This window comes from Peromyscus maniculatus, chromosome 7, assembly GCF_049852395.1.
Source record: "Peromyscus maniculatus bairdii isolate BWxNUB_F1_BW_parent chromosome 7, HU_Pman_BW_mat_3.1, whole genome shotgun sequence".
Taxonomy (NCBI): Eukaryota; Metazoa; Chordata; class Mammalia; order Rodentia; family Cricetidae; genus Peromyscus; species Peromyscus maniculatus.
The window spans coordinates 94,219,076-94,241,026 of NC_134858.1; the positions used below are offsets into that span (position 1 = coordinate 94,219,076).

At 39.3% G+C, this 21,951-nt stretch overlaps 1 protein-coding gene across 3 annotated transcripts in view; it reads right to left on the minus strand.

Annotated features, from left to right (window-relative positions):
* The window catches only part of Rasa2 (RAS p21 protein activator 2), a 135,764-nt gene that overhangs the window by 112,079 nt on the left and 1,734 nt on the right, over positions 1-21,951 (minus strand). The window lies entirely within an intron of this gene.

The following is a 21,951-nucleotide window of genomic DNA, read 5'->3' on the forward strand; positions in this document are numbered from 1 at the left end:
CCAGGTTTCTCTCATCAGCACACAAAAAACATTTCCCCATTAAAACAAACAAAAGAAGCAACTAATCATCCTTAATCCCACCTCTTCTCCCTTGCCAAACCTCCACTTCTAAATTTCTTTCTCACTTTCCATCCACTCTTTGGCCCTCTCTAACCAGCTCCTGATCCCAGTGTGACACTGAAACTACTTTAACCAAGGTCACCAATGTCAATAAATGCTGGCTTACTAAGTCCTATGTTCAATTTTGGTCTTACTATAGCCACCCTTGCAGCATCATTAACAGTGTGAACATTTCACGAGCTCCCTCCTCTTGGATTCTACAACATACTATTTCTGGCTTTCCTCCTATGTCTTCCACTCTGCTCATCCCCTTCTCACTACAATGCTGTAATTGCCTCAGGGCTCAGTTCTGGACTACCCCTTCTTTTTTTCTATAAACTCCTGCAGCATAGAGTGTTAATACTAGTGGCTTCCAGTTCTGTGTCTGCAGGCGTGACCTTCCCTCCTCCATGCTAAATGTAAATGTTCTCTGGATATCCAGTAGGTATCTCAAATTTAAAAAGTTCCAGAAAAAAAAAATCTTATTTCCTCTTCTACAAGCTCTTCCCTTGGTCTACCATTATTTCTCTCTCCCTTACCATCTTTCTGCCACTTTCTTATACATCCAGTTCATTAGCAAATGCAGAAAATCTTTAAAGATAAAATCTAAAATTTAATTACTTCTTTCCTTCACCAGTATCACCCAAATCCAAGCACTGTAACTTTTTTGTTCAGACAAGCATGGCAATATCTTAACTAGTGTCTTTGCTTCTATTACTCTCCTACAATCTATTCTTCACCAAAAGATGTGACCTTTTCTTTCTTTTCAATGCTGGGGATCAGACTCAAGCCTTGTGCATGAATGCATAGTAGATAAGTGCTCTGCCACAGAGCCATAATTCAGACCAAGAGTGATCTTTTCATCAGACTCCAGTCAGTCACTCCTCTGCTCCAAATCATACCCTTTGTCTGAGAATAAAAGCTCATCTCTAAACCACAGTGCCCCAAGTATCCTGATTCTGATTCTTTCTTTCTTTGTTCCCCCCAGTGTTCACTTTTCCTCCATTCCTCAGCCGTGTCAAGTTTATCATGAGTTCTTCCTGGACCTCTCTACTCTTCACATGGCTGACACATTCTTATCATTTACGTCTCAGCTCAAATGACACTTGTCAGAAACCCTTTCCCTGATTAGTCTGTCTAAAGCACATGATCCTGCTACCATACTCTTTCTGTTTGGTCTCCGTGAGAGCATTTGTAACTGGCTGAACTTCTGTTAGGAGTTTTTGCAGCTCCTATATGAGGTCTGAGAACTTGCTAATGCTCAATTGAGATCTAAAACAGTAAACATCTGGTGACCTATTTGTTGAAGGAATAAAAAACCCAGTAAATCAGCTAGGCGGTGGTGGCGCACACCTTTAATCCCAGCACTTGGGAGGCAGAGGCAGGGGGATCTCTGTGAGTTCGAGGCCAGCATGGGCTACCAAGTGAGTTCCAGGAAAGGTGCAAAGCTACACAGAGAATCCCTGTCTCAAAAAACAAACAACAACAACAACAACAACAAAAAAAACCAAAACAAAACAAAACAAAAATCCAGTAAGTCAAGCTTTGAAGTTCTTGTGAGCTATTCATGTACCAAAAGGACAAACACAAGTCTATGCACTGAAATACACACCATGTACAAATAAAAGGCAGTAAGGAAGGGGCCAGTAAGAAAGTTCAGTGGGTGAAAACATTTGTGTGCAATCCTAAATAGCTGGATGGAAGGGTACACATGAAATGTTCCCAGCATTTCTTTTTGTTTGTTTGTTTTTTGAGACAGGGTTTCTCCGTGTAGTTTTGGTGCCTATCCTGGATCTCACTCTGTAGCCCAGGCTGGCCTCGAACTCAGAGATTTGCCTGGCTCTGCCTCCCGAGTGCTGGGATTAAAGACGTACGCCACTACTGCCCGGCTGTTCCCAGCATTTCTACAGTAAGATGAGAGGAGGGCACAGGAGAACCACCCAGCAGCTCTTGAGACAGACAAGAGAGACTCTGCTTCAAAGGCAAAGTGAACTGACTCCTAAAAGTTGTCCTCTGACCTTTACATACACGCCTTAGTATGTACACATATCCCATCCCTACCCCAACACATGTAATAAATAAATAGACAAATAAGCTTTTAAAAGAAAACAGGGTAGCTTCCTAAAGGAAAGAATATTAATTACTCTAAGAATCATGAGATCAATGTCTCTCTCTCTCCTACTAAGCATTACATAACTTCAGAAAATCACTGTAGAACAGTTTTTCTAATGAAGGTTTGGGCTCTTTCTGCTTAACTAACAGCTATTAAAGCGAATATGTTATAAAGTCTAAAGTCTACCAGAAACTTAAGAAGTATTTATAAAAAAATTCAGTAAACAAATAATTTTTAAAACTTAAAATAAAATCAAAGAGCCAGGTGTGGTGGTGTGTATCTTTAATTCCAGCACTCAGTAAGCAGAGGCAGAAGGATCTGAGTTTGAAACCAGCCTGGTCTACATACCAAGTTTCATTCCAACCAAGGCACTGCATCATGAGACCCTGTCTAAAAAGAAAAGGAAAGAAGGAAAAAAGAGTCTATGGAAAAGCAACAATAAAATACTCATTATTATTAAATTTATTATTGGAGACTAGAAAAAAAAATAAAATTACCACTCAGCCATTATAACCAAAGTTATACTCATCCCAAGTAAATCAGAATCAAGGAATCTCACTGTGTAAATGATTCCCAAACTAACTAAAACGAGATGGTAATTAGAAGTGAAACAGTCCCCTACAGGAAAAACAAGTAAGAAATCAGAATCCTCTCTTCATCTAGAGCTAGCCCTTCCACCAGGGTTCTCTCTCCCACTCAGGACCTTGTTTAGCAATTCTATTTTCATTTCTCAGACTCTCCTCCTTTGCATAACACAATGGATTTGTTTTAAAACCAAAGTTCATAGAGACCATCACACAAGGCCTGAAATATACAAAAACTAGAATTAGACTACAATAAATATGCTCCAAATCTAATGTGAGAGTTTAGAACATTAAATCACTGCCCCTGGGCGTGAACCTGTTTTAGTCATGTTAAGTACTGTTTAGAAAATAATGCTGCATAATGTGTACATAATCTACCAATACCATCCCCAAGAGGGAAGCAAGAGTTATTCTGTCTGCAGAATCTAATGAAATTGACATAGCCAGAAATTTACTTAGAATAATTAAAGGCCTAGATCTTATATAATATAAAGAAATGCACCCAACATCACTTTCTATAAAAGCAATTCTCCTAACTTGCTTTTTAAAAAAAAAAAAAAAATACTTACCACTGACTGAAGTTCAAATAAGCCATGCTAAAAATTAATTCATCCAGTCAATGCCCAGTTCTCCAAAATAATCACACTAACATGTTTAATCAGTCATCAGGAATTTAAACTGTAATTCCCAACTACAACAGTGATTACTGTCTGTTTATAAAGTGCAGCAGCCAATGGTTGGGACATTGAAGCACTGCTGCACCTGTCACATCTCTAAGCAGAAGGGAAAGGTGTTAACAGCACACAGCACATCATCAAGCTACAAAAAAATGCAAAAGTGAAGAACTTCCTAACAGATGGTCCTACTACCTCCATGCAATTTTAGGATATAAATCACATGCACTGGGCCAAAATAACCTATCTTCTAGCTCTAATCTTTCTCTTCTACTTGTACTTTCTACAATTAGCTTCAGAACCTCCTTTGTCTAGACCTCAAGAACACTAATAATATTAAGCACCACCAAATCCAATTATTGCCTTTCAATGTCCACTTAATCTGTCCACTTTGTAGTATCTGGTAACATTGCCCTGCCTGAGTTGAGGAGGCTCATTTTCAGTTGTCTTTGTTTTACTTCCTCATTCAGGCCTTTATCCACAGAACATACTTAAATGTGAAGAAATTCGGGACAGACTATTTAATTCATCAGGGTAAAATACCAATTATAGGTATTTAAAAGATATATCATTATAAAATAAAAGACTTTCCAGGCATGGTGGCACCCACCTTTAATCCCAGCACTCAGGAAGCTGAGGCAGGTGGATGGATCTGAGTTCAAGGCTAGTCTGATCTACACAGTAAGTCCTAGGCCAACCAAAGCTACAAAGTGAGACCTTCTTTTGGAAGGGAGGGAGGACTTTGCAGGGCATCTATTCTGTAGTACAGGCTGTGGGAGGTCTGGGTTGGATTTAGAATCAGCAACAGCGATGATGAAGGTGACTACCTTCCAATGGCTATTTCTTAATACTAGAACATTTCTAACCATGGCAGAGGTAGCAAGGTTCTAAGCAGTAATAGTTACAAGTTAAAGCTTTTTACCAACTCTGAAGGGCTCTTTTGATCTTAAAAGAGTAACTTTTTGGTGGCCTATCTGAGATGTGATTTTGTCTGTTTTTGTGGTACTGGGGATTGAACTCAGGGCCTCACACTTGTGCAAGGCAACACCACAGCCTTGAAATGTGATTTCGAAGTCAGTCATGAGAATTCCACTCAGTCTGTTTTGGGAGCCTGGAGGGAGGAGGCAGCATGTGCACATTAAGTGTGTAGTCAGTATGGAATCCAGAGGACAATTTCGGGTGCCATTCCTTAAGAGTTGCCCACCCCACCCCCTTTTCTTTTCTTTTTTTTGACACAGGATGCTTCACTGGCCTGGAACTCACTAAAAGATCTTGGGTCTGACAACATGGCTGAATGGGTAAAAGCACTTGCTATGAAAGTTTAATGACCTGAATTAGATCCTCAGAACCCATGGAGAGTTGGTAGGAGAGAACTGACGCCACAAAATCTCCCTCTGACCTCCATCTATCTATCTATCTATCTCTCTCTCTCTCTCTCTCTCTCTCTCTCTCTCTCTCTCTCTCTCTCTCTCTCTCTCTCACACACACACACACACACACACACACACACACACACACAAAAATAAAGCTTCTTAAATTAAAAAAAAAAAGTCAAGTGTGGTAGCACATGCCTTTGAACCCAGCATGTAGGAAGCAGAGGTAGGCCAGCCTGGTCTACAGAATGAGTTTCAGGACAGTCAGAGATACATAGTAAGACCCTGTCTCAAAAAAAAACCAAAGAGAGAGTGGGGAGGGGGGGGCTGAAGAGCTGGCACAGTAGTTAAGCCAGCTTGCTGCTCTTCCAGAGAACTGGAGTTCTATTGCCAATTGGCTCACAACTAACTGCTTCTAATTTCATGGGATCCAACATCCTCTCCTGGTTTCCAAAGGTACTGGTACACATATACCTACATGGACACATATATAAACAAAACCAAAATCTTTAAAATAAAGTGACACACACACACATATATATACACATACATACATACATATTAATTCAATGCACGAGTGTATCTGTCTCTGGAAAATTTCTTACAGCGTTTCACTGTAGTTTGAGATATGATACTTGGGCAAGCTAATTGAAGAAATGATTTTCACTTCCATTGTAATAAAAGGAAATCTATATGTGGTTATTTGGGTAGTGGCAGGCAGAGAGGCTTCTCCTAGCCACTGCCTGCAGGCTTGAAAGCACAGTTGTGAACCTAAGAACACAGCTCCACTATACTTAACATTAATTCCCAGAATTGGGGAAGTGTGACTTGTTGGTACCTGCACCATGTTGAAAAGCCAAGTGGGGTGGAGCCAGCAGCCAGGGCTGATTTGGTCCTAGCCATGCTGCAGTTTAAAGCAATGGTCAGAAAATGATTACAGATACACAATAAAACAGATTCAGATGGAGCAAACCTCTAAACGGGTTATAGTGTGTTTAAAAATATACATAGGCTTGAGAGAGAGAAGAGGGTAAAGAAAGTCCTTAAAAAGAAATAGAGGTAAAAAATAAAAGTTACAGAAAGATGGAATATACACTGAGAGCCTGGATACTGTCTATTATTGTGTTGTCTTTGGGATTTTTTTTTTAACTACAGAGAGACATTTGATTATGGGAGCTGCTAAGTTAAACCAACATATATATTTTAAAGGTATCTTGACTTCAAAATTTGGGTCTAAGGATATGTTGTTGTGGAAAAGAGGTTTTGCTTTTGTTTCCAAGGAAAATGAGAAGCTGTGAATTCCTTCCACGGGTTAATATGTTCCATCAAGAAAGACCCCCTGAAAAATCTCCAACAGGAACAGATGGCCCAGATGGTCCAACCTCCAGAACAGCTTCAAAAGCAACTGGCTGAGATGATGCAGCCCCACAAACTACTACAGCCAAGATTTACTTTTAATTCTAAAATTTCTCAGGATCCCCATAAGATTGCCAGCACCCCCAATCAGCAGGAAGTAGTATGGGACGGTATGCCCAAATTCCCAAAATATTGTTTATAAACGTTTGCTTTTATTTAAAGAGGGTTGATTATAAATATAATCTCTTTATAAATAAAAAAGGGAGATATGATATAGAAATGATTTTTAAAAAGTAGATTATTGAATCTACTTTGATCCTAAAAACAACTGTTAATCTCAAAATATTTTACATTGATATGGATTTGGTTTATTGATACAAATTTAAAGTTAATTTTGTTATACTCAATGTATATTTCTGCTCTTGTTTGGGGTATTATGCTTATACAGCTCACTTGAAATTGTAATGTATAATAAAAAATACAAATTAATAGTAATCTATAAAAATCAAACTTATATTTTGGTTTTCTAGATACACAAAGATATATTTCAGATAGATACATAATCTTCAAACACTTCAAAGACCTACAGAATATGGCATTTAAAATGTTTTAAGAACTTAAGACTTTTCTGGAGAGGGAGACACATCTGTTCCCAGCAGCACCAATTACTTCAAAGAAGATGATGGGCATCAAAGAAACTCCATATGGAGTTTACTTTTTTGTGGCAAAAGTTAGCCACTGGGCAAAAAAGTGCCCTTGCCTCGACTGCTTGACAGTATGCTGTATAAACTGGACATGCAGGACCCATAGGAAAGTGACCACTGAACTTGGCAAAAACAAGGTGAGATGGTCCTTCAAGCTCCTGCTTCACAAAGAAACTGTCAAGACATTCTGCAGGACACAGAGGAAAGTGACTGACAAACTCTGCCAAAATAGATGGGACAGTTCTTCAAATTTCTCGCTTCACTAAAAGTCTGCCAGATACTCTAGGCCTATAGACTGAAGATGGATGCCCCAACATTGTCATTTCTAGAGTTTTAGAGTTGCTTATAATGCACTTCCTGTTTACTCAGATAATATCCTTCTGGGGTCTTTGATAGAGTTGAAGACTAGATAGTTATAGTTTTCCTTTGTTATGATAAAAGGTAAATTAGATATCAAACTTTAGACTCACAAATATAGGATGATAGAATATTTTCTTTAATTTTGACAACTACAAATAGACTAGAAATTGCAACTGTAAGTCTTGCTTGATAACTGTTTTGTTATATGTAATTTTACTATGTTAAAGTTAAAACCTTCCTTTTTGATTAGACTGAAAAGAGGAAGTGCTGTGGGATGTCTTTCTGTATGACGTGAACATGTTGTTCCCACTGGCTAATAAATAAAGCTGCTTTGGCCTATGGTAAGGCAGGCTAAGAGCCATTCGGGAAATCCAAACAGTGATACAGAGAGAAGGGCAGAGCCAGAGCAGATACCAGCCCGCCACTCAAGGAGCAATATGCCAACAGACTGGTAATGCCATGGCCATATGGCAATACATAGATTAATAGAAATGGGTTCATTTAAGATCAAAGAGCTAGTTTGCAAGAAGCCTGAGCCACAGGCCAAACAGTTTGTAGTTAATATTAAGCCTCTGAGTGACTAATTTATAAAAGTGACTGCAGGACTGGGGCAGGACAGAGTGAAGTGTCTGGCTACAGTACATGTTTATGTATCCAACTTCAGTAGGTACATCGTGTATATGGAAGCCAGAGTTTGACATTGGTTGTCTTCCTCAATCATTTCCCCTAATTGTTTAGACAAGGTCTCTCACTGAACCTGAGGCTCCCTTACTCAGCCAGACTAACTGGCAGCAAGCCTCAGGGATCTGCCTCCCCAGAGCTGGGATCACAGCAATGCACTGCCACACCTGGCATTTTTTTTCTTTGGGTACTAGTGATCAAACTTGGGTCCTCACATTCACAAAACATGCCAAGGTACTGTAATATACAAAGGCCCTATAACAAAAAGTATATATTTGGTTGTATTTATGAGTCACTATTTCCATCAACAATAAATCAACATCAGGAGGCATATCATTCACAATCAACTGCTCCTCACCGAAAAGATGTGGACAGCACTCCACCATAACTTCTATTACTCCATAATAACTGTTTTTCTTCAATTCTTAACCAATACTACTTAAACACTTTAGCTCACATTATTTATGGCTTAATGCACAACTGTTGACTAAATTTCTTTTAAAGCGTTTCCTTAAGTTTCTTTTAAAATGTCTCTTTTTCAAATGTTCAAAGATGAGCAAAATAAACCCTTCAGTAGTGTGGTGCTTTGAAAGAAAATGGCTCCCAAAGGGAGTGGCACTATTAGGAGGTGAGGCTTTGTTGGAGTGGATATGGCCTTGTGAGAGGAAGTGTGTCACTGTGGGGGCAGGCTTTGAGGTTTCCTATGCTCAGGATATCACCCAGTGTCTCAGATGACTTCTTTTTTTTTTTTTTTTTTTTTGGTTTTTCGAGACAGGGTTTCTCTGTGTAGCTTTACACCTTTCCTGGATCTCGCTCTGTAGACCAGGCTGGCCTTGAAGTCACAAAGATCTGCCCGGCTCTGCCTCCCAAGTGCTGGAATTAAAGGCGTGCGCCACCACCGCCCGGCTTCAGATGACTTCTTGTTTCCTGCGAGATGTAGGACTCTCAGCTACCTCTCCAGCACCATGTCCACCTGCATGCCACTATATCCTGCCATGATGATAATGGACTGAACCTCTGAACTGTAAGCCACCACAATTAAATGTTGTCCTTTATAAGAGTTGCCATGGTCATGGTGTCTCTTCACAGCAATAGAAACCCTAAGACAATTAGACATTTCTTGTTTCACACATGTAATGCATGTTGGCCAAAATACCTTTACACTATATGCCAGTGGTTTTGTCCAAAAAATAAAATTTAACTTTCCCTCATAAAACGCATGCACGCACGCACGCACGCACGCACGCACGCACACTTCTATTTCCCAAGTGCTGGGATTAGGCCTGCACCACCACACTTAGCTATTATCGTTTTTAAATCTTAATTTAAAATTCTAATGACCTTTATATGAATGACATTTATATGGAAGATTTTCCATTTCTGTTATCAGTTACTATTTCCATTGGTATTTATTATCTTGCTTTTAACAGTTTACTTTTTGACAATGGCAAAAAAGTGACTGACTCCTATAAAATTAAATGTTTCTCCCATCTCCTTAGGTATTTATGCAGAAACTACCTTGTCAATGAAGTCCTCCTTGATTACTCTCATCCTCTGTCATTATATGTGGTACCCACTCCTGTTTACACTTATTAATGTGCCATATACTGTATACAGTAAACTTATTAAGAGTGCTGACACAGATCAACTTATATCAAAGGATAAATTCACATGTAACTTTCTTTCTTTCTTTCTTTCTTTCTTTTTTTCTTTCTTTCTTTCTTTCTTTCTTTCTGAGACACAGTCTCAGTAAGTAGCCTTGGCTGGCCTAAAACTCTAATAATTTTAATTTTTAAATGGTGTGTGTGTGGGTGTGTGTGGGTGTGTGTGGGGGGGGTGTATTTGAGCACCTGAGTGGAGTGCGCATGGAAGCCATTAAGAGGGTGACAGATACCCATAGAGCTGGAATTATAGGCTGTTGAGAGCTATCCAATCTGGGTGCTGGGAACCAAACTCAGATCCTTTGGAAGAGTAGTATGTGCTCTTAATTGCTTAGCCACCACTCCAACCCCAGTGCTATATGCTGGAGATGTCTTTCTGTATGTTGTGAATGTGTTGCTCTGATTGATTGATTGATTGGCTGATAAATAAAACGCAGATTGGCCGGTAGCCAGGCAGGAAGTATAGTATAGGCAGGATAAGCAGAGAGGAGAATTCTGGGAGGTGGAAGGCTGAGTCAGGAGACGCTGCCAGACGCCCATGAGAAGCAAGATGTAAAGTACCAGTACAAGCCATGTGGCAACTTATAGATTAATAGAAATGGGTTAATTTAAGATATAAAAACTACATAGCAGGAAGCCTGCCATGGCCATACAGTTTATAAGTAATATAAGTCTGTGTGTATTTACTTGGGTCTGAGTGGCTGCAGGAGCTGGGTGGACAAAGGAATACATCAGCTACAGTAATATATTTCAATGCTTGTCCTCCCTGTGCAGATTGTACAATAATTCCAGGTGGGCAGGGAGACTTGTTTGTACCTAGATCCTACCATGTAATTTTTTATTTTGGGAACAAAGCCTCTCACTGAACTCGGAGCTAACAAGTTTGACTAGACCTGGCTAGCCCCCGAGCCCCAGAGATCTTCCTGTTCCACCTCCCCCACAAGCTGGAATTATAAGCATGTACCACCACATCCGTGCTTGTTTACTTGTTTGTTTTTTATGTGAGTCGTGGAGATCAGAGATTCTCATGATTTTGCAGCATTTTACCAACTGAGCCATCTTCCTAGCCTACTGAATAAATTGTATCTAGAGCTGGAATACTATACATCAAACTGCTCAACAGAGACTTTGGTATGTATGTTTATGTACCCATATATGTGTATGTGTCTATGTGCATGTTTGGGGAACATTCTAACTATTTCTATCAGTAGGTTGTGTTGTATACTTATACATGTCCTAGGAGAACACACTACTGAGATAAGCTATCTCTTAAATATTTGGATGCCCCACAACTAAGAATTTTCTCAAATGCCTCATTTGATTTGTATAACAACCCTAGAGGTAAGCAATACAGTTCCTTTTTATAAAGTAAATCAGCAGCAACAACAGGATCAATGAATATATCACAGTCAAAAGCTATAGTATGACTGTCTTTCCACTCTCTTCTTGAAAGTCTTTCTAAAATAGTAGTTCTGAGACTCTATCCCTGTCTAAAAGAGATTTGGTAAACCCAGACCTACTTCAAAGCATACCTTTAATACAAAGAAGAGTAGGAGCCAAGACAGATCCTAAAGGGATTAACTCTCAAAGGAAATCATAATAGGTCAGGGTCCTGAACAAAATAATACTAAGAAAACGACTACTTGGAGTGGGAAAAAGCCAAGCTAAACCATAATTAAAGATACCATTTACTTAATAGATTAATATTAATTAGTAGATTTTTTTAAAGAATGCCATGTTATTTTACTTAATTTTCGCAATAAATCTTTCAAGTGATGTATTTTTTTTTTCAAAATACAGAAATTAATACTGGAAGGACAATGTTCTAGCAGGAAGACAGATCTGGAAGTGGCAACTAGAGGCAGTGAATAACCAAATTAAGGAAGTAGATGAAAGGGGAACCAGAGGGATACAGGAGAGAGTCCAAAGAGAACCTAAAGTGGAAAGCTACAGTGTTTTTACTTAGTAGACAAGGGTTACTAAGTTTTTGGGGTTTTGGTTTGTTTGTTTTTGGTTTTGCTGAGACCGAGTTTCTCTGTGTAGCCCTAGCTGTCCTGGAAGGCCCTCTATAGATTAGGCTGGCCTCCAACTCAGAGATCCGCCTGCCTCTGCCTCCTGAGTGCTGGGATTAAAGGCATGAGCTACCACTTCCAGGCAAGGGTTACTGAAAGTTTTTATGTGGTCTATTTCAGGAAAATATGCAAGGGTCTTGACTGAGGTAACAAAAAGGAAAAAGGAAAGAAAAATGGAAGCAATACTATAGAGAGAATTTGGTGTCAACTGGCCTGAGTGACATGGGATATGTTATCTTCTTAAAAGAAATGTCAACCTAAACATACAGCTTTTACACAGTGAGAAGATGTAACACTATGTAAAAGTCACCATATCTTTAACATAAAAAAAAAAAGAATAGATCTAACATACTTAAAAATGGAGCTGGAGAGATGGCTCATCAGTTAAAAGCACTTGCTAATTTTTCAGAGGACCTGAGTTTGGTTCCTAACACCCACATGATGGCTCACAATCTTTCATAACTCCAGTTCAAGGGATCTGGTACCCTTTGAGGCATGAGGTACACATATAATGCAAATACATGCATTCAGGCAAAACATTCATATACTTGAGATGAGAATAAATAAATCTTGAAAAAGTTAAAAAAATTAAATGTATAAAAATATGGACTCATGTTGATAAGCTTAGATAAGATTAAAATGCACCTAATTTATCCAACACACAGTCCTAGCTATGTGTGTAATATATAATGAAGTCTTTGAAATTTTCTTGAATTTTAATTCCAATTTTTGCAACAGGGCAATTCTAAAAACAGAAGTGGCACTGACCATACAGCAAGTTAAATGAATGCACTTTAAGGCGGACATTTGAGTTTCAATACAAGCTTTCTGTACTTAACAACGGTATATCCTTAGCTTCAATTTCCTGTGTAAAAAGAGGTAATACCTAGGACTGTTATGAACATTAAGTATGGTCAAGTACTTGGCACAATACCTAAAACAAAGTAAGTACTTAGTAAACAGTAACTATCAGTATTCTCACTTGGCTAGAGGGTCTTAGAAATTAACATCTACAAGCATTCCCTTATCCAAGCCGCTAGGTCCTGATCAAAGATAACATATAATACCTGTTGCAGTTATCTGTATTGTGATCATATTAATCACCTCTGACTGAAGCTTAGTCTAGAACAAGAAGTTAGGAAACTACTGTACATGAAAAGGCGAGTTTCACAAGGTATTGCCAGGAAGTGTCCATGGGCTTATAGAAGTATGTTACCAAATGTAAGAATGATCTTCCTGTGGTTTGCCTTACCCACTTATGGGGTCAGTTTTGAATGTGTGAATGTGTAGGGGGAGGTGAGAAAGCAAACAGAGATTATGGTGTAATCTCTGATGAGCTAGGTCATTGGTCCCTGAAGCTACATGATGCTTAGCAAGGCTCATAAGGCAACCTAGAGATCCTGGAATGGCAGGCAAAAGGCTTAAAGACAGATGCTGGAAGAGCCTGGGGCCACAGGACAGGCCTTCTGTGGGATGTGACTGTTATCTCTGGTAATGGAATTCTTATCAGCCACTTTTCAAAAGCAAAAGGCAGCACCTGATAACAAAGAAGATACAACACATACCCCTATGTGTAATAAAAAGGTGTGTATTTATTAAGAGAAGCATTCAAAAGCAAGAAACTGCATTAAACAGCAAAGAAATCAGGGGGTGTGGTAGAACAGGCCTGCAATTCCAGCACTCCAGTTGACTGAGAGTTTGAGGCTAGCCAGAACTACTAGTGAGATTTCATGTCAAAAAAACAAGGAAGTAGGGAGGGAAAAGAGGAAAAGAGAGGAAGGAGGGAGGGAGGGAGGGAGGGAGAGAGAGCGAGTGCAGAAAAAACCCCAAGAGCAGAGTTAGAAAAACTCCTGTCTACTGCATTTGACAACATTCTAACTTTACTGACTATCCATTTCATTAGGCCATCGTTAACTTAGAGGTAATCGCCATGTCTTGTCAAGAGAAATGAATTCATTCCAATAGACTAGAAGATAGGCAGCCAGGTAGGGAGAAGACACAAGCCTGGTCAACAAATCTGCTGAGACCTGGTTCTGCCCCCTTACACTGCTCAAGAGCCTCTCTCCTGCTGCTTCTCTAAGAACAACAATCCTCTACATGAAATGAAGTAATACGTAAACTATCCTAGCACTATCCCTAGAAACCAGTGATTATTCAATAAACATGGATTCACTTCCCCATGTGTACTGAGGAAATTTTACATAAGAATGTCCAATACACAGAGTCAAAATTATCCAGGACCTTCACATATAACAACCCTCTGAAAGTTACTAACCTTTTGTTTGTTTGTTTTGTTTTTTGTTTTTCGAGACAGGGTTTCTCTGTGTAGCTTTGTGCCTTTCCTGGAACTCACTTGGTAGCCCAGGCTGGCCTCGAACTCACAGAGCTCTGCCTGGCTCTGCATCCCGAGTGCTGGGATTAAAGGCGTGCACCACCACTGCCCAGTTACTAACTTTTTGAAAAGTTAACATTTTTAGCGTAAGCAACTAATCAAATAGGCAAACTATATAGGAATCTTTCTAAGTTTCACTTTCTTTAAACTTAAAATTATGGGATTGGCACATGCTTCTCTTGAAGACCTGGGTTCAGTTCCACCATCCATATAGGATGGCTCACAGCTGCCTCTAACTCCTCTGGCTCCTACAGGTACCTGCACTCGTGTATACATTATTAAAAATAAATCTTTAAAATTGCCACCAAAAAAAAAAAAAAAAAAAACCCACGGGGGGAGGCAGGGGGAAGGAGTCTTGCTGCTAATCCTGACAACCTGAGTTCAATATGCAAGACCCACGTGGTGGAAGTGAACCAACTCCTACAAGTTATCACACACACACACACACACACACACACACACACACACACGTCCTTCCCCACATAATTACACACATTTATGCATATACACACACTAGTAAGTAAAATTTATACATATACACACACTAATAAGTAAATTTGAAAATAGAAAAGTTGATATTATTCTTTTCAATGTATACTTAAAATGTTACCAAATCTGATATTATATACAGAATTCAAGTTAAATTGAAACTCACAATTTCATTTGTACAAAGAGAAATTTTTAATAATATCTCCAATACATTTATACTGTCTATTTAAAATCAGGTCACTACAGGGACAACTAATTCCTGTTGCCCATCACTGAAAAAAAAAAAATCAAAACCAAACAACTTCTCAGACATCTTTTTTATAAAATATATCTATTAATTTGTAGAGAAAAGCCCATTGTCCCAAGAGTTTAAAAGCACACATTAAGGGGCTGGACTATAGCTCAGTGATAGAAAACTTAATTAGCATTTGTGATGTCCTAGGTATGAGCCTCGGGCACCACAAAAACAGATTAGAGGAACGGATGGGTGGACGGACAAACAAATGGACATATGATAATTAAATACACAAATTACTCTAATAATTTGCTTTTTTCCACCCAATAACACATCTTGGGGTCATTCTAATATAGATGTACTTCATTCTTTTTAACTGCTATAGTATACATGTATGAACAGCTATTCACTTTCCTGTTAATGAACACTTTAATTATGTCTTTTGTTTTAAACAAACAAGACCAACACAAAACCTCTTTGTATGTGACTGTAGGGCAAATGGTAAAAGTAAAAACACACAAGAAAAATACATTTAAATTTTAATAGATACTAACAAAATGCTCTAACATGGTTTTATAAATTTAAAATCACAATAAAAGTACAAGAACTACCTGTTTCCCCAAGCACTCATTAAATACTGAATAAGCAAGGTTTCCATTTTTTGTAAGTGGTGATGTATTCACATTATTTCTCTGATTCATTCCAGCTCAATTTCACCAGCATTTTCATATATTTACTAGATAAGTTATTTTCTTCTGTGAAATACCCTTGCATATGTTTTTCTAGTGGCCTCTTTAATTTAAAAATCTCTATGAAGCCCAGACAGTGATGCAAACCAGAAATCCCAGCACACTCAGCGATTACAGGAGTCAAGAGGATCATTACACATTCAAGGTCAGCCTGGGAAACACAGTGTGAGCTCACATTTAAAATAACATACAGCAGCCATCGTTGGTGGCACACACCTTTAATCCCAGCACTCGGGAGACAGGCAGGTGGATCTCTGTGCATTCAAGGCCAGCCTAGTGTACAGAGCAAGTTCTAGGATAGCCAGGGCTACGTAGAGAAACCCTATCTTCAAAAAATAACATAGAGTGGGGCGGTGGTAGTGCATGCCTTTAATCCCAGCACTTGGGAGGCAGAGCCAGGCGGATCTCTGTGAGTTCGAGGCCAGCCTGGTCTAAAGAGTGAGATCCAGGACAGGCACCAAAACTACACAGAGAAATTCTGTCTCGAAAAACAAAACAATAACATAGAGATGGGCTGTAGAAACAGCTTGGTGGTAGGGTGCAAAGACGACCCTGAATTCTCTCCCTAGTACCCCCCCACACACACTCAACATTTGTTATTGCAAAGACAAGAAACAACTTAAGTGTCAATCTATAGGTGATTGGTTAAATAAAATACAATACATCCAGATGATGAGAGATTATGCATATTATAAATATATTAAATTATATGAAAAATCTTCAAGTTATATTGAAAAAGAAAGAGGCAGAACACTGCATTTTTTGCTTCTATTTCTCTGTGGTGGAAAAGCTACAATACATAATTGTTTGTAAGTACTTAAATAATTTCTAAAAGGATACAATCTAAACTGATAGACCCTCAAAATGATGACTTTAGAGTCTGGGTATCAGACCATTTTAAAGCACACCAGTAACATTGATGGACAGTCAAGAATTCAAAGAGTTGAGATAAAGTCTGGCCCAAACAAGCAAACGTCTAGGTTCAGTCTCCACATGGCTCATAACCTTGGTTGCATTGCTAGTCCTATCACTACACAAAGCTCTTTAGCAGGAACAGATGAGCATATGTACAAAACTCAACGAAACTCTATTACCACTCTAAAAACCATCAGAGCGGTAAAGCAGTCTTCACATCTTAAATGTAGCCTATTTTCAACCTTCATAGTAATAAATCAACTGAATTCTTGAAAGAACTTTGCAAGTCCACTACTGTCCAACAAGTCATTAGCTGTGTGACACTTGGGTCACTGCACATCAGTCTTCATGTACACAAGAACAGGACAAAGGTTATGCTCTTTCTCTTCCAGTTCTAGAACTTCATAATCCTCTAAGCAGAGAATGAATGACAGCTTCTGCTTAGTATAAAGTTTAGAATAAATAAACCAGTGAGTAAAGACTTTCTCATCCCACTCACAACTTAGACTTACTTGACAGTTCAAGAGACTGATATGCCCTAACAGATACTCAAATATATACTACTACTGAATTAACTACTGGCCTTAGAAAAAATGTTTAGAATTCAAACAATCCTAATAAGTCGTAGGCACATTTCTTAAAAGTACTGTATTAAATGTAAACTTGTATATTAAGCAAATTCAAGCATTAAAGCAAAGGTCTGTGATGTACTGTCTTAAAGCAAATGGTTTACTTCATAAAGCAACTATGAGAGAACTAGAAGGGGGTGTTTAAAGACACATCCAAACACTCACTTTTGAAGTAAAGAAGCAGGGTCTCCTCAATCTGCCTAGTTATTCTATCATTAACAGCACTATTAGGATATTAGGAACCAGACTCAAAGGACTAAAATTTCCAACTACAGCTCACAGCTCACTATTTGTACTTTTTGTTGCCGTTGTTTTGGTTTCTTTGTTTTTGTTTTTGTTTTTGTTTTTTTTCTTTTCCAAGAAGGGGCTTCTCTGTGTAATCCTGGCCTCCTAGAACTTGCTCTGTAAACCAGGCTGGCCTCGAACTTGGAGATCCACCTGCCTCTGCCTCCTGAGTGCTAGGATTAAAGGTGTGCGCCACCACTGCCTGGCTCATATTTGATATAACCTTATAAATGCCATTTGGGGGGTTAGGAGAAGAGATCAGTCAGTAAAGTATTTGCCTCAAATAGGAGGACCTGAGTTCAATCCCCAGAACAGAATCCAGGCAAAAATGCTGGGGGAGGGGGGTGCTGGGTGGGTTGTCATGCGTGTAATCCCAGCACTAGGATGGTGGAGGCAGAGGGATCCATGGAGCTTGCTGGCCAGCTAGTCTACACTAATTATTGGGCACCAGGCCAAAAAAGAGGTGGGCAGTGTTCCTAAGGACAACGGCTGAGATTGTCCTCTGGTTTTCACATGCACATGTATACATATGCATGTGTACCTGCGCATGTGTGCACACACACATACTTAAAAATAAAGCCAATTTAACTAGACATTTTTGATGATTACAATACCACACATAACTAGATGTCATAAAAATTTAATTTACATAAAATATTCCTTAATTTAATGATAATACATGACTATACAACAAAACTTTATTACCGGTTTTTAGAAGAGTATAGAAATGTGTCAGTAGGCAAAACACATAATCTGCTATTATCAAATAATTTCATAAAGCATATTCTCAAGGAAATAGGATTAGGTCTATAATTAAAGGATAAAAAATGATGGTTTTATTCTAGCTACATTAGTTCCACAGTCACTTATGGGACTATTCAAAGAGTTCTCAGTTACAAAAAACCCTCTATGAACTCACTGAGGTCTACTCCTGTCCTCTACAGAGCAAATGCTTAGCTGAATGCTCTGTGAACTTTACAAAGATCCCTTTCTCCTCAGTTTATATCCATCTCAAAGATGGATTCTTCTGTCCTAAATAACTCTCATCTCATTTCCAATTTCAGACAATAATGAATTATTATCCTAAGTAAACCCTTTAAACCCCTCTATTAAGTTCTCATCATCTCATTTGAACATTCTGATAATAATTATTAGCATGAATAATCCCTTTTAAATTTCTTCCTCTCAACTCTTGGGTAGTCAATAAAAATGTCTTAATTTATATCCAAAACATTTAAACCTGCCATGCCAAATAAAAATACTTCCTGGGTAAAGTATGATTTTAATATTTTCTTTTCCAAGCTTCAGGACCAACTAGTATCAAAATTCATGAATATAGTCAAATAACAATTAGTACTCTACGGGGCTGGGGAGATGGCTCAGCGGTTAAGAGCACTGACTGCTCTTCCAGAGGACCTGGGTTCAATTCCCAGCACCCACGTGGCAGCTAACAACTGTTAACTCCAGTTCCAGGGGACCCAACACTTATGGTAAAACACCAATGCACATAAAATAAAAATAAATAAATAAAAAAACAATTAGTGCTCTAATTAATAAGCCAGTATTTAGAAAAATGTAACCCCTTTCCTAAGGAGACAACTTTGACCTCAATTCAAACCTAAGATAAGTGGACATTCCAATTTTCAAAGGGAAAGGAGAAAAACTTCCTGAGAGATCTATGAAGTTTTCTTTTAATAAAACTAACACTTGCTAATTTGTTCAGCAATGTGAAAATCCTTTCATATCCAGTACTCTGAAACTATCCTCAGGATGACAATAAGAGGTATTTTCTAAAAGCCTGCCCTATTCTATGAGACTGTTAAAAACAACAACAAAAATTTAAAAAAAAAATGTACACTAAGCTGAAAGAGTTCACAGTGTAACAAGAACTTACACAAATAATGTCTATAACAAGAAAACGGTCATGAATTGCAGTTTGTTTTAGCATCAAACCCCTATGGCTAGAAATGAGGGTAAGTTTGGTTCAAAGACTGAGACCACATGGCGCAAGCTTTTGAAGGATGTGTAGGGGTTCTCTGACATAAATATGGGGGGAATTTCAGGCCGAGGAAACAACATAAGCAAGATGGCTGGTGATAAAACAGTAGTCCCACTCTAGAGAGGACAAAGACAAGCTCAAGGTAAATGAGCTGCCTAAAGTCACAGGAACATGACCTAACGAAGGATAGAACAGAACACAGCTTTCTGCTTTCAGTCCGCTTCGCACACCAGGAAATGTTAGTGCGTGTTGGACAAGAGCATCAGATAAGGCTTTATCTCCTGCTTCACTCCTTCCTAAGAGACGGCCCATGGCTGACCCAGCTTTTTTTTCTGGTTGTGGGTTGAGGGTATCATCATAGCAATCCCGTGAGACAGATATTTTTACTATTCACAATGTACACACGAGACTACAGAGGAACACGAAGGTGTGAGCAAAAGCTGTGGGAATTAAGTGTACACTCAACCCCAGCTGACTAATTACACCAGGCCCCTAAGCTTAAGCACTGCTGAGTGCGCTCTGCTTTGTCAAACAGCCCTAAGTCATTCCTGGTCTGAAACTACCCAAATCCTAAGTGAGTTCTTGGGTCACCATCACTGTCTCGCCGATCTCACTGTATAATACATCAAACACGTCACACAAATCTTCACAACTGGTACCTTCATGAACCAGGTATCCCAAGCGAAAAAGCCTGTGCATAAAGTAGTGTGGAGTCTTTTCAAAACTTTTACAATTGACTTCAGTAGACTCGGGCAGACTGAACAAAATGTAGTAACCAAAAAGGAGGTCAATATCAAGCTTGACGACATACAGGGGAAAGTCTAAAGCCCTTCTTTCACCTGAAAATGGGGTGTAACGGGGAGGGGCATACAAACTAGCTTTAGGTATGCCACTTACATCAAAGCAGTTCAGATCAAAACGACTTCTAACTTTGGTTACTAAAGGCTCAGATGACAATTCAAAGATACCCAACAACTTTGCCTCTTGAATACAGTTAAAGAAGCTGACCATTCAAAATGTTCAGGATTTTTAAGACACTAAAAGTACTTGAATAACTGGGCATTCGTCTCTAACCCAAAATACTGTCTCCAATAATAGACTTCCTTAAGCCAATTGTGTAAAGGCCGCTATAAAATGGCTCCTGTGTATGTGTATGTACCTGTTAGTGTGGCTATGTGCAGATGTGCAGGCAGGTGCCCATGTATGTGGGTGCCTGAGACTCTCCACCTTTATTATTTGAGACAAGGTTTCTCAATGAGCCAGAAGCTCTACTCAGTCACGCTGGCCACGTCCATGAGTTTCAGGCATCTATCTGCCTGTGGCCATACTCTCCCAGTGCTGGGGTTAAAGGAATCTTTGATATGGGCTCTGCTGACCTGAAGGCAGGTCCTCACGTCTGCACAGCAGGCACTTGACCCCACTCTATAGTTTTTTTGATCCATCAACTTGATACTATATACCTTGTGAAATCTATGGGGCACAAACAAATTAGGAATGAGACACCTGAAGAAAGGTGTGGACTATTATCTTTTTCTAGAACTTCAACAATATATCCATCAATCCATCCTCACTGTTCACTAGGATGATTCGGAGTTGAAGTGCCAGGAATATGAATATGAATGTTTCCTCTCAGGTAGATTTTTCAGCTGTCTAGATCTCTAACTCTGCAGATCAGAGGTCCCCAAAGAGTTTCGAATCTGACAGTACATCTCCAGGCCAACAGGCAACGATCAGGCCCTCCCCAAGGTTTCTTGGGGTGGTGGAAAGGAATCGTGACACAGGTACTTCGCCATCTGTAGACTGCTTAGTGTCTTCACTGCCAGACCACCATCATCCCATTTCTGCGACTTCAACACCTGCTGAAATTGCTGCCACTTTTCAGCCCTCATCTTACAAAACCCACATGTCAGTTTCAGAAACAGAGAACAGCATCTCCTTGCAAGGTTCCCAGGCTCAACCAACTCTAGATTATACCCGCTAAAAGGAGGACAGAGAAATGGGAGGGGTATTCTTTATTTAAACATACTCCTTTGTGAAACAGTCACAACATTACCTGAGCTATAAGCTGAGCAATTAAAAAATAAACTGTCAAGGATGAAAGCAAGTGTAATACTTCAGCACTAGTTAAACTAACATTTTAATGTTAATATAAAATAACATTCCCAGGAACTTAATGGTCAATTTCTGGGCAGTGGGACTGCCTAAACCACAGGAACCAAGTTGTGCTCTTAAGGTGCACCCTAATTTCTCTTCGAGTGATATTTTTGCCAAACTGTTCACAGAATTTTTGCTATGGAGCAAGTCAAAGTAGACAGTGACTAAGTCCTTCTAGAAACAGTCCAATCCAGCCCGGCGGTGGTGGCGGCCCACGCCTTTAATGCCAGCACTTGGGAGGCAGAGACAGGCGGATCTCGGTGATTTCGAGGCCAGCCTGGGCTACAGAGTGAGTTACAGGAAAGGCGCAAAGCTACACAGAGAAACCCTGTCTCGAAAAACCAAAAAAAGAAACAGTCCAATCGTATGTCATCCCACAACACAACCTGCTCTTACAGATCAGCGAGGCTTCCACAGAGAGTGTCTA